Source organism: Triturus cristatus, chromosome 2_1, assembly GCF_964204655.1.
Source record: "Triturus cristatus chromosome 2_1, aTriCri1.1, whole genome shotgun sequence".
Classification (NCBI taxonomy): domain Eukaryota; kingdom Metazoa; phylum Chordata; class Amphibia; order Caudata; family Salamandridae; genus Triturus; species Triturus cristatus.
The window spans coordinates 793,362,090-793,375,623 of NC_140581.1; the positions used below are offsets into that span (position 1 = coordinate 793,362,090).

The 13,534-nt window shown below is 41.2% G+C and overlaps 1 pseudogene; it reads left to right on the forward strand.

Annotated features, from left to right (window-relative positions):
* Positions 1-3,785: 3,785 nt before the first annotated feature.
* On the forward strand, positions 3,786-4,103 carry LOC146865882 (thioredoxin pseudogene; annotated as a pseudogene).
* The last annotated feature ends 9,431 nt before the right edge of the window (positions 4,104-13,534 follow it).

Sequence of the window (13,534 nt, forward strand, 5' to 3'; positions counted from 1 at the left end):
CAGATGAGACTGTGTGACTTATGGAGAGAGAGATCGGGCTCTCAACTAGGTGTCTCTCTTTATAACAACAAGTATCGCCATAAGTCCAGGATCGACTATATTTTGGTTAGCCATGACTTGAGGGGTAAAATCAAAGATATGGGCTACTCGACTCTACATCTGTCTGACCATGTGGCTGTATGGATGGATTTAGTCCTGGTAGGGAAAGAGTAATGAAGGGTGTGGATATTTGATCGTTCTCAACTTCTTGATGATCCTGAAGTTAAGTATTTATCTCAGGAATCAGACTGTTTTTTTAATACAAATGTTAGTTCGGCCGAGATCTCTGTGGTATGGGATGCCTGGAAGGCTTTTATAAGAGGAATGGTCACCAGCAGGGTTTGCTATAAGAACAGGAAGTACAGGAAGGAGGTGGCGCAAACAGAGTCTGAGATGAAGGCAGTGGAGCTGAGGGAAACGGTCCCCGCAAAGTGCCAAGAACATCGGCTGAAACTAGGCAGTCTGAAGGATCAGCTGGATACCGTTATTCAGTCAAGGATCACAAAAAGATGGGAGGCTAGTAAGCTTGCCCATTTTGAATATGGAGAGGGGACCAGCAAACTTTTGGCATGGAAGGTTAAGGCTGATAGGACTCGAAATGTAATAAAGCAAATAGATAGCGAGGATAACAGCACCTCGGTATCTACCGATGAAGAGATTGGGGATGCCTTTTTTGCCTTCTTTCTTAATTGATAGAATTAGTGTCAGGGAGTAGTTAAGTGGATGTAAACTTGCCTCCCTAAATTCTTCCCAGCGAGAAAATCTGGAGCTAGATATATCTCAGCTGGAAGGCAATCTTAGCCTGTAAGGGAGGGAAGGCTGCAGGGCCTGATGGACTCCCAGCCGAACTGTATAGATCTTTGGGGGAGGTAGTAATCCCGACCATGACACCACTTTTTAATGTGATACTATCGGAAGGTGCTAAGCTTCCTGCCTCATGGGGAGAAGCTACCATCTCATTGATTTTGAAACCAGGGAAAAATCCGGAGAAATGTGGGTCTAATAGACCCATTTCGCTTTTATATACAGACTACAAAGTCTTCGCGAGGATCTTAGCAGATAGGCTGGGAGCAGTAGCCGGCGTATTGCTGCACCCCGATCAGAAGGGCTTTGTGAAGGGTAGGAACCTATCTAATCTTACTTATGATTTTATTGGTGCTATTGATCTGGCCTCAACCTTCTCACTACCTCTTTCAGCAATGACACTCGACGCTACCAAAGCCTTTGATTGGGTTAATTGGGTATATCTCTCGGCAGTAATGGATAAGTTTAATTTCGGTGAGAAATTCCGTCGAGTTATTCAGCTTATTTATCGTGCTCCCTCGGCGAGACTCCTAGTCAATGGCAAACTGACTAATCCTTTTAAAATCACCAGGGGAACTAGATAGGGCTGCCCTCTCTCCCCGCTCCTCTTTGACCTGTATATTGAGCCCTGTGCTCAGAGTTTGAGAGACAAGCCGGGCATTTCACCTTTCAGGTTTGGAGCGTGGGAGAGGAAGGTAGCTCTGTATGCGGATGATGTTCTGATTTTCTCTTCTGATTTGGAGACGTCTTTTCCTCAGGTTATCAGGTTGGCACAAGACTTCAGGCAGGTTTCTGGCTATGAGGTTAATGCTGGAAAGATGGAGATCATGGTGTGGAACCTGCCGGATTGTCAGCACCAAACCAAGAGTGAAATAAGATATTTGGGGGTCAGGATTGTCCAGAATATAGATAAGATCTCAGGGACTAACCTTGCCAATGTATCCAGGGAATGCCAGAAGCTTATGAAATCTTGGGACAATCTCCCACTGACTATTCTGGGCAGGATTAATTTGATCAAAATGGCCACACTACTGAAAATCACTTTTCTCTTTGACACTATTCCTTTACATTTTGATAAACAGGGGATTGATAAACTTCAGCAAGCAAATAATTCCTTTGTATGGGCTTGTAGGGCCACGATGATATCTTGGAAGAAGCTTAGACGCAGGAGGGAGAAGGGGGGTCTTACACTTCTGGAAATACAGTACTATGCTTGGGCTTTTCAGCTATCACATGCAAGAATGCTGTTAAAATCTCCAGATCACACAGGGACATGGGCCATGTCCTCTGCCATGCTAAAAGGAGGGGATCTCCCCCAGCAGGGATTTCTGCTCAAATAAGGTGACCAGAAGTTTTTTCAAAAGATCAGGTTGAAGGTTTTGCTGGGGATGGCTCGTATATGGGCTAGAATAAAAAAATGCACTGGCCTAAATTACTTCTCGAGTATGGCTCCCCTGTGGGATTCTCCAGGGCTTCCAGATTGTCTGAAGGATAAATTAGCCATACCACTTAGGACAGCGGGATTGAGTGTGTGGAGGGACTTGGCTTCTGATGGCTCTTGAAGATCATGGTTATCACTCCACAATAGACTAGAGGGAGGTATGTCCAGGATCAAATTTCTACAGTTGCAGAGTTGGTCCCAGAGTCTCAAAAAACCTATAGGCATAGGAAACATCCTGGAGGAGCAACTAGTATCAAGGCCGGTGGGGAGGAAAGAGGTCTCCTTCTTTTACTGGTCCATAGAGGAAGCCATTGATTGAGATTTTAAACTTGCTGAAGAACTATGGGGAGCTTCCATGCCAGATGAACAGTGGGAAGACTTGTGGCAAACTTCCTTCAACACTGTATATGCTACTGTAAAACCAGCCTGGCCTAGAAGGAATCACTATTTCACCTCCCATAGGGCTTATTTATTTCCATCAAGACTGTTCAAAATAGCGAAGGGTCCCCCAGTTAGCTGCAAGAAGTGTGGTCTAGTAAATGCCTCAGACATTCACACGTTTAAAGACTGCCCCGTGATAACTGAATACTGGGGTAAAGTAGGGGCAACTATAACAGACATCCTGAGATTCCCTGTCCACATTTCTCTACCCTTGGTCATCTTTGGCATAGCTAGCGAAGTAATAGGTCCTGCTCGGGGGTTACTTTTCTTCGCAATACTGCTGGCTAGGAGAGAAATTTAGAAGAAATGGGTAGAAGTCACACCCCCCACACACATAGAATGGCTGTCCTCCTTGTATAAGACCTCTAAGACTGATTTGGAAAGACTGCAGAGTAGCACGGAAAAAGAAGTATGGGATTGTTTATTAAATTGGTCCTAGTGTTAATTTTTATTTCTCAATAATAATCATTTGGATCCTATGATTAAGCCTCCATGGATGCTCTCCGACTGTGTTGGGCCTTTCCAGCAGTTTCTACATCCACCTGGCCAACGTAAACAGCCTTCGGTTACAGTTTTTCAGAAGAGAGTGAGACCATCTCCCTTTCAGAAAGAGGGACAGTGACACTCTGTGGGATTGTCGTCTACAGGTAGGCGGTTCCATTCTTGATGCCTACGTCTCCTTAAAATCGAGTAACGGTAATAGACATCCTACTCTTTGTCAACTGAGGTCTGAGGCGAATGAAGATTAAAGAATTTTTCAACTGTTACGCAATGTCTTTCTACATAAGAAACACTTGATATTTGCAATCTAAATTAGTACTTTGAACTTTATTCCTATTGAATATTTAGATCTTTTTGAAATTCTATCACTGTATTTTTTAGCCTTTTTGTAAAATTCTTGTTCTTAATTTCTGTTATAGCTGTGCTTTCCTTTTACATTTTGCTGAAAATAAGCATTGTTAAACATGGAAAAACACTTCACTTCATGGCTGTCAGTCTTCTTGGTCTTTGCTTGAGCAGATTTTCTAGTGCACCTATTTCCTCTCGGCGTGTTGTCAGCATGGTGAGGAAGATCAGGAGTGTGGCGGAGTTTGACGATATCCTGGTGAAGTCCCACTCGAAGCTGGTCGTCATAGACTTCACTGCGTCTTGGTGTGGCCAATGCAGAGCGATTGTACCGGCGTTTCAGAAGTTCAGCACGGAGTACTGCGGTGTAGTATTTCTGAAGGTGGATGTCGATGACAACCCGGGGCTGGCCGAAAGATACAGAATAGAAGCGATGCCCACATTCATTTTCATCAAGGATTTTAAGAAGGTTGCTACAGTTAGAGGAGCTAACGAGGCAGCAATCAAAGCAAAACTGAGAGTGCTCTCCTGATTTTACAAGTTTGTGTTGCGCCACAGCAATTTGGAGTTTCACTGTACCAGGACCACAGCAGAAAGTGAAATTTGAACACGCATGTTATATGTTTTATTAACTTTTATTTATAAAAAATAAAAACAAGTGTTATAGCAGTCCCTTTTATTCAGGGACTGATTATTTAACCATTAATTTATTTTTCTAAGAAATAATTCCCTTAGACTGGAAGGACCCAGTCAGTCAACCTGCCACCGTACACCTCGGGTGTCCATGACCTCATCTGTGGAGTTCTGCAAGGATCCACCCTGAGCCTGGACCTTTTCAACACATAAATGGTCCCTCTAAGCATCATAAGCTCTCACAACAGCAACTCAATCTTGCCCTCATGGACAAGAGGAGGAAGTTCAATGCCTGCATGACTGAAATCGCCCACTGGGATGAAGACCAACTGTCTAAAGATGAACATCAAAAAGTCCATAATTGTGATCTTTGGGCATAACACATCCCTGTAGGACTCCACCTGATGGCTAACAGAGCTACAACAGGCACCCAGCCCCACCATCCACGCCATGACCCTTGGGATCGTCATCAACAGCAAACTCAACTTGGACTCCCAAGTCATTGCCATCACCGCCCAATGCTTCCATATCCTCAGGATGCTGGGGATGATTCCCAAATGGCTCCCAATCAGCACCTGGAAAACTGTCATGCTTGACCTGGTCAGAAGCAAGCTGGACTACAGGAACATCCTCTATCCCGCGATCAACAAAAGACTCGGCAGAAGGCTACAGACCATTCAGAACTCAGCGGCCAGAATCACTCTTAACTTCCCATGCCGCACTTACATTACTTCAGTGGATCCCCATTCACAAGCTAGCACAATTCAAGCTCCTCAACCATAATTTCAAGGCACTGCATAACACTGACCAACATACCTCAACAATTGCATCTGCCTCTACAAACCTTTCAGACAACTTCTCTCATCCGGACTCCTACATACACAAACCCCACTCATATGTAAAACCAGATCTGGTGGTCGAGTCTTCTCCTATATTGCTCCTAAAGCATGGAATGGCCTGCCACTACACATAAGAGCCTACTCCCCTCTTCTTGAATTTCTAAAGAAACTGAAGACCTGGCTATTTCAGTAGTTCCAATAGGCGCTAGGTGTGTCTTGGCACCCACCTGCTTAGCACCAGGATTTCCACCCTGGTGAAAGTGTGCTCTACAAATTTGCATTACAACATCACATAACTTGAAATATGAACAAGCAGAACAACATTAATCACGATATAATTCCAAAAGTGAGCTTCTCCCAAAATGCCCTTGAAGGATAGCATATCATCACAAATCTTATACAAATCTTATACATTGTCCTTTCAATAAACGCCAGTTCTGATTTTTTATAAAGGTGGTTTCAATTTGAAAAATATAGGACATGACTTTCAGTATGTAAGGACTGTTCTCTTTACCACCAGCACACCCCTAATGATCCACAATGTTGGATGTTTCCCACACTTTTTTCCAATCACATACATCAAACAAAATAACAGATTTGGACAATCAAAACTCTACTTAGGTCCCATGTATACTCTCAATTGTGGCACAGTCAGCAAACATATGCACTGGAGACATCCTCAGCAGTCACCTTTTTGTAAGAATCTCAACTTCCACATTCCACATGTCCTTACCAGACAGGTATTTCTTCCAGGTATCAGGGTAAATGGCACACTTGAGATCATTTTTCCTACCTACTCAGAATTTGTCTAATCAGTGGACCTAATCTTCCAATTATATTAAAAACAAAAGAGGCAAAATTAGCCAGATGTTTCAGGTTTGACACCAAACTGAGATAATGTATAATGTTCTGGAAAGCACTTTGATTGCTGGTGGAGATTTGTTTCCAAGAAAGGTAATTAGTGTTGTCGTTTGGTGGCAGATAATAGTGCACCTGGTCATTGTCCTAAATTTGATTGAAGGTAAATAGCATATTGCTCAATCCAGTGGCATTGTTCACATTGATCTTGAGATATGGTATGCCATAGAGACTAGTAAAATTAACATATGTTTTTTTTACGTACCTGTCACAAACATATTTCCAAAAACAATTGTTTCAAACGTCATGACATGGGATCTGAGAAGTATCAAGGATATGCATTTTCCCTTAGCTCCTTATATGTCTATCTCCATCCACGTTGATGTGTTGGCAATGGTTAAGACAGCAAGAGTGTAGTAATACTTTCTGAGAGAATCCAAACGCTCTTTGACTAAAAGGAAATATCATTCTTCTAAAATAAAGGTGTCCTTCAGCTTGGAAAACCAAATAACATCCTTCAGTAAGTGCCAGATACTACAAGGTAAACACATAGATTGGAACATAGAAAGAAAATTCTGAAGAATATTTATTTTAGAAATAATTTTTAGCCACCTCCCCTAAACCTAGTTCTTGACACTTTGATGATCTACTTTTATACTGGTGGGAATTTTCTCGTGCTAGGTTCCAATTGTAGAATTTGCATCTATTGCGATAATTATTCCCTGAATAAACAGTCATTCTTTCTTAAAGTCTGAAAATGACATATGAATTCATTTAGACCAGCTTATTTTGCAACCTGAGAAGGCATTGATGTTTTTGACACTGTTGAATAGTTTGTGAAAGCAATGCTTTTGTAAAGGAAAGAGAGAATAGTATGTCATGAGGAAACAGAATACATTTCTTAGACACCACTTACTATTTTTGCTCCATGCATGTCCCCACGTGCCATAATCACAAATTCTCGTAGCTGTTGACAAGGTAGAACCCCATGGGATATAATGACCCACTTTGTTTTGTGACCCGTTCATCATCAGTATTTACAGATAGAAAAACATTGGTATTCATTTTAGTTACTAAGCCTTGAAAGAGAGCACTTAAATAAGTACATCAATTCTGGTTAAAATACATTCTCTTGAGAAGTTCCAGTAAGCATTCCCACTTCACATTAACAAATGCTTTCGCTGTGTGTAGATGCAAGAGGATATTCTCAATGTTTTGACTCTTAAAGTGCTGTAGAACATCAGTTATCTGTTTTGTATGTTGTCTGAACCTTTGCTGTCTTTTACAAAGCTAGCTAGGTCTCTGAATTATTTCTGTTCAATCTTTAAATCCATATTTCCATCAAGAATTTTGTGTCACTGTTCAGTAGTGACATGAGACTATAGCAAAGAAAGAGGATGTTGAGCTTGAAAATTAGATTTTCATAATTGTCTAGTTATACGTTTTCTCCAAGAGAATTGAGATTCATTATTTGAAGACTTTGTATAATTCTACCTATAGGCCAACTAGCAAAGGTGATTTTCTAGATGCTGTTGTAATAATTGTCAAACTGACTTCTTCACTTGTGATTGCAGAGTCTAGTGACTTCCAGGGATAGGCAGAATCTGTGTTTTATTTCACTGTTGTTCAACCTAAACCTTCCATCAGCATGTTTACTGTAAGAATTATTCAACTGGAATTTAATGACTTTACTTTATGGGCAGAAAGCCTGCTTGCTACTCTGTCTACTTCTTCCCGGTATTTCATCTTAGTTCTTAGAAGAGCAAATTCATTTTTTTAGAAAAGCTTGTATTTATTTATTTTTCAAATGCATTAATTTCATGTTCATAGTTACACCCTCATTTTTACATTTTAGTTCCTACGCCTTTAACCTGCATTTCAATTAAATCTACTTTCGCTTCATCCAGCTTTGTTTTTGGATGGTTTGTGTATGACCTACTTTCGCTCTCAACACTCAAAAGAGCTCTCAAAGATCATACTATATTGTAAAAATCCCAATACTGAAGAGCCACAGTTTCTTCCTTTCCCTATACAATATATGCCGCTATGAATGTGCACACATTTTTGTAATGTCTTTTTAGTGTTATCACATGCCATCACTTACACCCATTAGTTTTTGTTTCTCCATGTAACCCACTGAACCTCATCATGATATTGTTACCATATACAATATTTCTTGTGAAAATGCTCGTCAGTGAATAAATAAATAAGTGTAATAATAATAATTGGACATTAGCATGCCACTTGCTATAAATCAAAATAACGACATGCGCTAATCACAAACATTCCAGTACTGACAATTTCACAGCGTTTGACTTGTACCATAGCATTTGACTTGCACCATGCTTTGTTGCCGCTGGACTGAGACATCGACAGAGCTTTCACAAACCACTCCTATTCTTACCTACATCATGATTTGGTATTCAAGTAATCAAACATCCACCAAGATCGCATAATGGTCATGTGTATGCAGTAGTAATTGTGCACTACAACATCCAAAGAGCCCCTCAAAATCCCACTGACTTGACTTGCACCCACCATAGATACCTCCACAGAGCTCTGATGATAGATCTACATACTGATTGACACCAGGCACCCGAATTTCAGTGCTGAGACAGTCACAAGTCTCTCATGATGCACCTCTTTATTTGCCAGCACCATGTGTCTCTGTCCCAAAAGTGGGATGTCCACAGAGCCCTCAAAATGCGCTTCCATTTGACTTCTTTCTAGCTTCTGCAGAACTTTTACAGCTGACATATATCGTGACCTAGTGAGATATTAAGAGTTTTCACAATGCACTTCTCTTCTGACATGTGCCATAGGCTAATATTCCGGTATTAAGACAAAGGGTTTCATCAGCACCCTACACCAGTATCCCCGTATCCATCAGGACAGCCCTAACAATACTGTAATTTAGGGAATAGTTGAAGTCTCTCCTCTTTAAAGAACACTACATCACAATGCAATAACCGTCCACAAACCAGCTTCCTCTCATATCACTTGAGGATTTTGTGCTGGTCTTTGACCCTGTACAGCACTCACTGCCTTTTGGCTAGGTTTGAACTATAGAAGTACCATATACATACATACATGCCACTGCAAGTCATTTACGGGGCTCTTAACATTGCCCCTTTATATTGACCTGCACCATGCACCACTGGGGATGGCTGCCACTCATTTTAAAAAGTAAATAAAATCCTGATTTGTTCCTCCTTTGGTTTATATACTAATTCTCTGATACTCTATTTTCTAATCACTTCTTAGTCCTTTCTCTTTCTTAAATGCCATTTATTGTTTCCCTTTGAAACTCCCTCCCAATAACACTCTCTTTACATCTGTTTATATCCATCAACCTCTTGAAGACCATTCTGACACTCTCTATTGTTTTTCCATCGATGTCACACTCATTCTGCAGTACTCTCTTCATCCATGTTGAAAAACTTTAATATCACTAACGAGAGCTCACTTAACAATGGCAGCATCAAAAGGAGGCGTGCAGCACATTTTTCCGTCTTGGAATCCTTACTCTCAGGCATGGTAACCTTAAAAATTTCGAGCTACCTATTTTGATTCATACCTGCCAACTCACACAGGGGCCACCGTGTGACACACAATATTGGCTCCCGTCACACGGTCTCCCCGTGAGGAGTCGATGTCACACAGGGAAAACAAGCTAAAAACCACTGTAAATAGTGATTTTCCAGTTCGTATTCCGAGCCTTTGAAGTGAACTGCTGATGCCCATTAAGGGGTGTGAAAACACCCCAAAGACAACGGCACCAGCCACAGCAAACTTTTTTTTTTTTTTGGGGTTAGGAGAGGTCCTGGGTGGGGTTCAAAAGTGCCTTGTGGGTACTTCTCGGCACAGCCCCACCACCTTCTCACACAATGAGATTGTTCTTCAAGTTGGCAGGTTTTTTGGGGAGGAGTGGTCTTGGGTGGGGTTCAAAAGTGCCTTGTGGGTACCTCTCGGCACGGCCCCACCACCTTCTCACACAATGAGATTGTTCTTCAAGTTGGCAGGTATGTTGATTGTATAAGTCCCCTTCACATTTATCAGTCAAATACTGTTTCACTGTTTGCTGCCAAATACTGCTTGTTTCATTAGGACAACCACTGGCCAGAACCGAATTGTCCTACATAGTTCAAGAGATGCATTACGAATTAGGGTAACACTGACATCCGTGCTGTTTCTAATATTTTGATCCTGGTAGCTCAAAGGCAGTGAAGGATTATTTCCATATGGGGAAATAATGAACAAAACTGATATTGTATACTGTATGTAAAAAGTGTGTCAAGTTCATGAAATTACTAATATTATTGATATTAACTTCAATGTTTCTCTTTTATGCTGTATGCAAGAGTTTACAGATATAACTTCAGAGGGGTCAGCAATCCATGTATCTAAATGTAGAATAAAACCGAAAGTAATTCTCATTTATCATTGTTGGCAAATGAACTAAATGAGAGTGTTATTTCCACATTCCAGAAAACGAAATGTGATGCCTATAAATTGAAACTACATGTGCTAGGGAAAAGATCATTCAAATCCACTGCAGATTTTAATGTAATCAGGTGACAGTGACATTTGGAGAGATTGTGGTGGGAATCCTTTGCATTATGAGACTCTGTCATAATGAGGTTGTCATTGACATATGGTGGGCACTCAGGTATCATGGTGGCCATCCCCGGCATAATGGTGGCCTTGACTCTAGGTGGTCATCCTTGTTGTATTGTCGCCATTCTAGGCAATATGATGGCAATCTGAGGCCCCGTGGCAGCCATCACTGGCATATTGTTACCACTCACATGTCCTGATAGGCATGTTGACAAAAGGTTTGCATTCCTAAAATTGGTGGCTTCCACATGTCTATGATGGCCAATCGTTGGATCTCATTGTGATACATGAACATGTGATGTATATTCTGACCATGTGGGCAGTAGTAGGTGTAATCACGTGATGATAATTAGAAGCTGATATTTGGGGACAAATGTCCGATGAAAAATGTGAGTCACACATTAAAAAAAAATGTGTTTAGAGGAACTGGGTTTATTTACCCAGCACTAAAGTTTGGCATTTGTCAGTATAAACAAGGACTTCCAGATACAAACCACCAGCTTCCCTAAACCATAGACGTCAAGAACACTAATGAGAATACAATACTCTATGGAATTGCCTTAGGCACATATTGAAACAAAACATGGATAACAAGGGAAAATGTAGATCCACTCAAAGATTAACACTCCAATCTTGGAAAATGGGTTAATCGGTTATATTCAATGTATATATAATAGTATAGGTGGCCCTAGAGTGGATTGGTTTAGTGAGAGTGTCCACAAATCTGCAGAGGGGCCAAAAGCGAGAGATCTTACACAGCACATGTACAATAGAGGGAGACTGAAAGAAGATGTGAGGGGAAAAAAACAAAGGTGCAGAAAAGGAGAAGGCCCGATGCAAAGTAATATGAGAGTTGAAGCCCTCAAGCAGACTCAAGTTTTCCAGGTAAAGAGTGCTTGTTTTTTTACTGCATATTGTAGTATCTCTTCCTTGAAAGACCCAGAAAACCAAGTGAAGTTGTGACTTTTAATGATGGGTCCCATTGTGTATTGCGTACAATTGCGGTGATAGTCAGTGAATATATAAGTATGCACTGTCATCTTGGAATAAGAACATAACTGCCCATGAGTCGTCAATCTCCAACTAAGTCCTGGTTTCCACAGCCTCAGGTAAACATGGTGTTTTACTCTTACTGGAATCTACCCACTTCTTTCTAAGTTAATATCAGAAACAGCGGTTCCTGTGAATTGGTACAACCAATCGGTTGATAATAAAATCCGCAATCGCAATGAAAGAGTTGGAGGGATGTCAGAGGAGAAAGAAACCAATAGACCTGCAGCAGGCAGACGGATGCGGACTTGCTGCCAGCACATTGAATCTTCACGCGTCTCTGAGGAACTCCATCTTCATTTAGGAATCTTCCCGAAGCAAAGGACCCTAGCGGGCAGACTCACGCTGTCTTCGCTCATACACGTACACTGTATGTGTACTATACGATGACATTAGATCTCTTCATTGCCCCGACTCGTCACAACGGAGGCTACTGCTCCAGCACCCCCTAATTACAGCAACCGTATTCAAGAGTTCCAACTTCCATATCAGCTTACACACGTTAAGGTGTGTTACCTGCATTAGCGCTGAGCTACCCATCGATTGCCAACCCTCACCCTCACTTGGAACCCAGCTGAGTTCCCTTGTGAGTATCTTTTTCTTCAACTATCACTCACGTTTGGCACACACTCTTCACGCGGCTGCGCAGTCACTTGCCCAGATGTCCCTACATCCCTATGTCCTGATGAGACCCTACACTGCACAAAGGGTCGAAACGTCGTCGACAGTAAAGAAAAAAGCAAACCACTAAATCAGCACTTATTATTATATATCGTGGCTGTTCATTATCTATATACTTATAGATGGTCGACTTTTTTAACATTTTGGAAACCTTGTAAATATTGTCACATTTTGTCACCAATATTTTTAGGTTCCTGTTTTTTTACTGGGGACACTATGCACTATGTTTTTTATCTCATCGTATTGTTTGTGTAACATAATATACAAATGTGTTAAACCGTACAATTGGTGTATGTGATTTCTTTCTCCTCCGATATCCCTCCAACTCTTTCATTGCGATTAAACATTTTATTATCTATACTTGGTTGTACCATTCCACAGGAACCGCTGTTTCGGATATTAATCAATTACCCTGGTTCCTTAGTGAGTAGGGTCCCCTTGTCTTCTGTTTTCCACTCCTATCTAAGGGTTGCCATTATATGTGCGGACTCCTAGTCTGTTGGTAACTCCAAACAGCATTTGGGGAAAATATGTTTTTGTCAAAAGAAAATACCATGCTGATGTTTGCAACGAAATGAGAGTGTTTACATACTATATTCAAAGCTGTTATTTGAATGATAATTAATGCTGAGTTACAGAAATGTATGGTCCATACTGTTTGATTATTGTCAGATGGCACCTGCTCCTGTGGCTGTTATTTCATGATTTATGTGGAAAAATGTGCACCATCTAGACTGATAAAGGTTTGTAAAATATAGGTAGTGCTGTCTGAGTCCGCAGACTCTAAAACTGGTATGGCTGTATGTCTACTGCTTGATCCAGTAAGGTATCTATAACATGCATGGAAACTCTAGTGTCTGTTGAGAGCTGCCTTTTCTGTTGGCTCACTCTGCCTGAGATCATGAGGTGTGAGTAACTGTTCATTTACCGTCCTGTTCCCTCCAAGTAGATTCTCAGGTTTAACATAAAACAGACACTACTTGAAAGAAGCAGGATGGGAAAGAGAAAGAAGGTGGAAGGTAGAGACAAAGTAAGATGTTATATTTATCTTTTATTTTTTGCAAATATTTTTGTTGAAAATTTTATTTTTGTGAACAACCAGAAACAACAGAGCAACCCACTGCTCCAGTGGATACTACATGTACAGTAATGTTCCATCAAATATTTTCCACAGTGCACTGATACTTGTATATGTAGATCATTTGCATTCGCCGTCCCATCCCCTCCCAACCTCCGCACCCTTTCGCCCTCTCCCCCACATCATCTCAAGAAGGTCCATCATCTG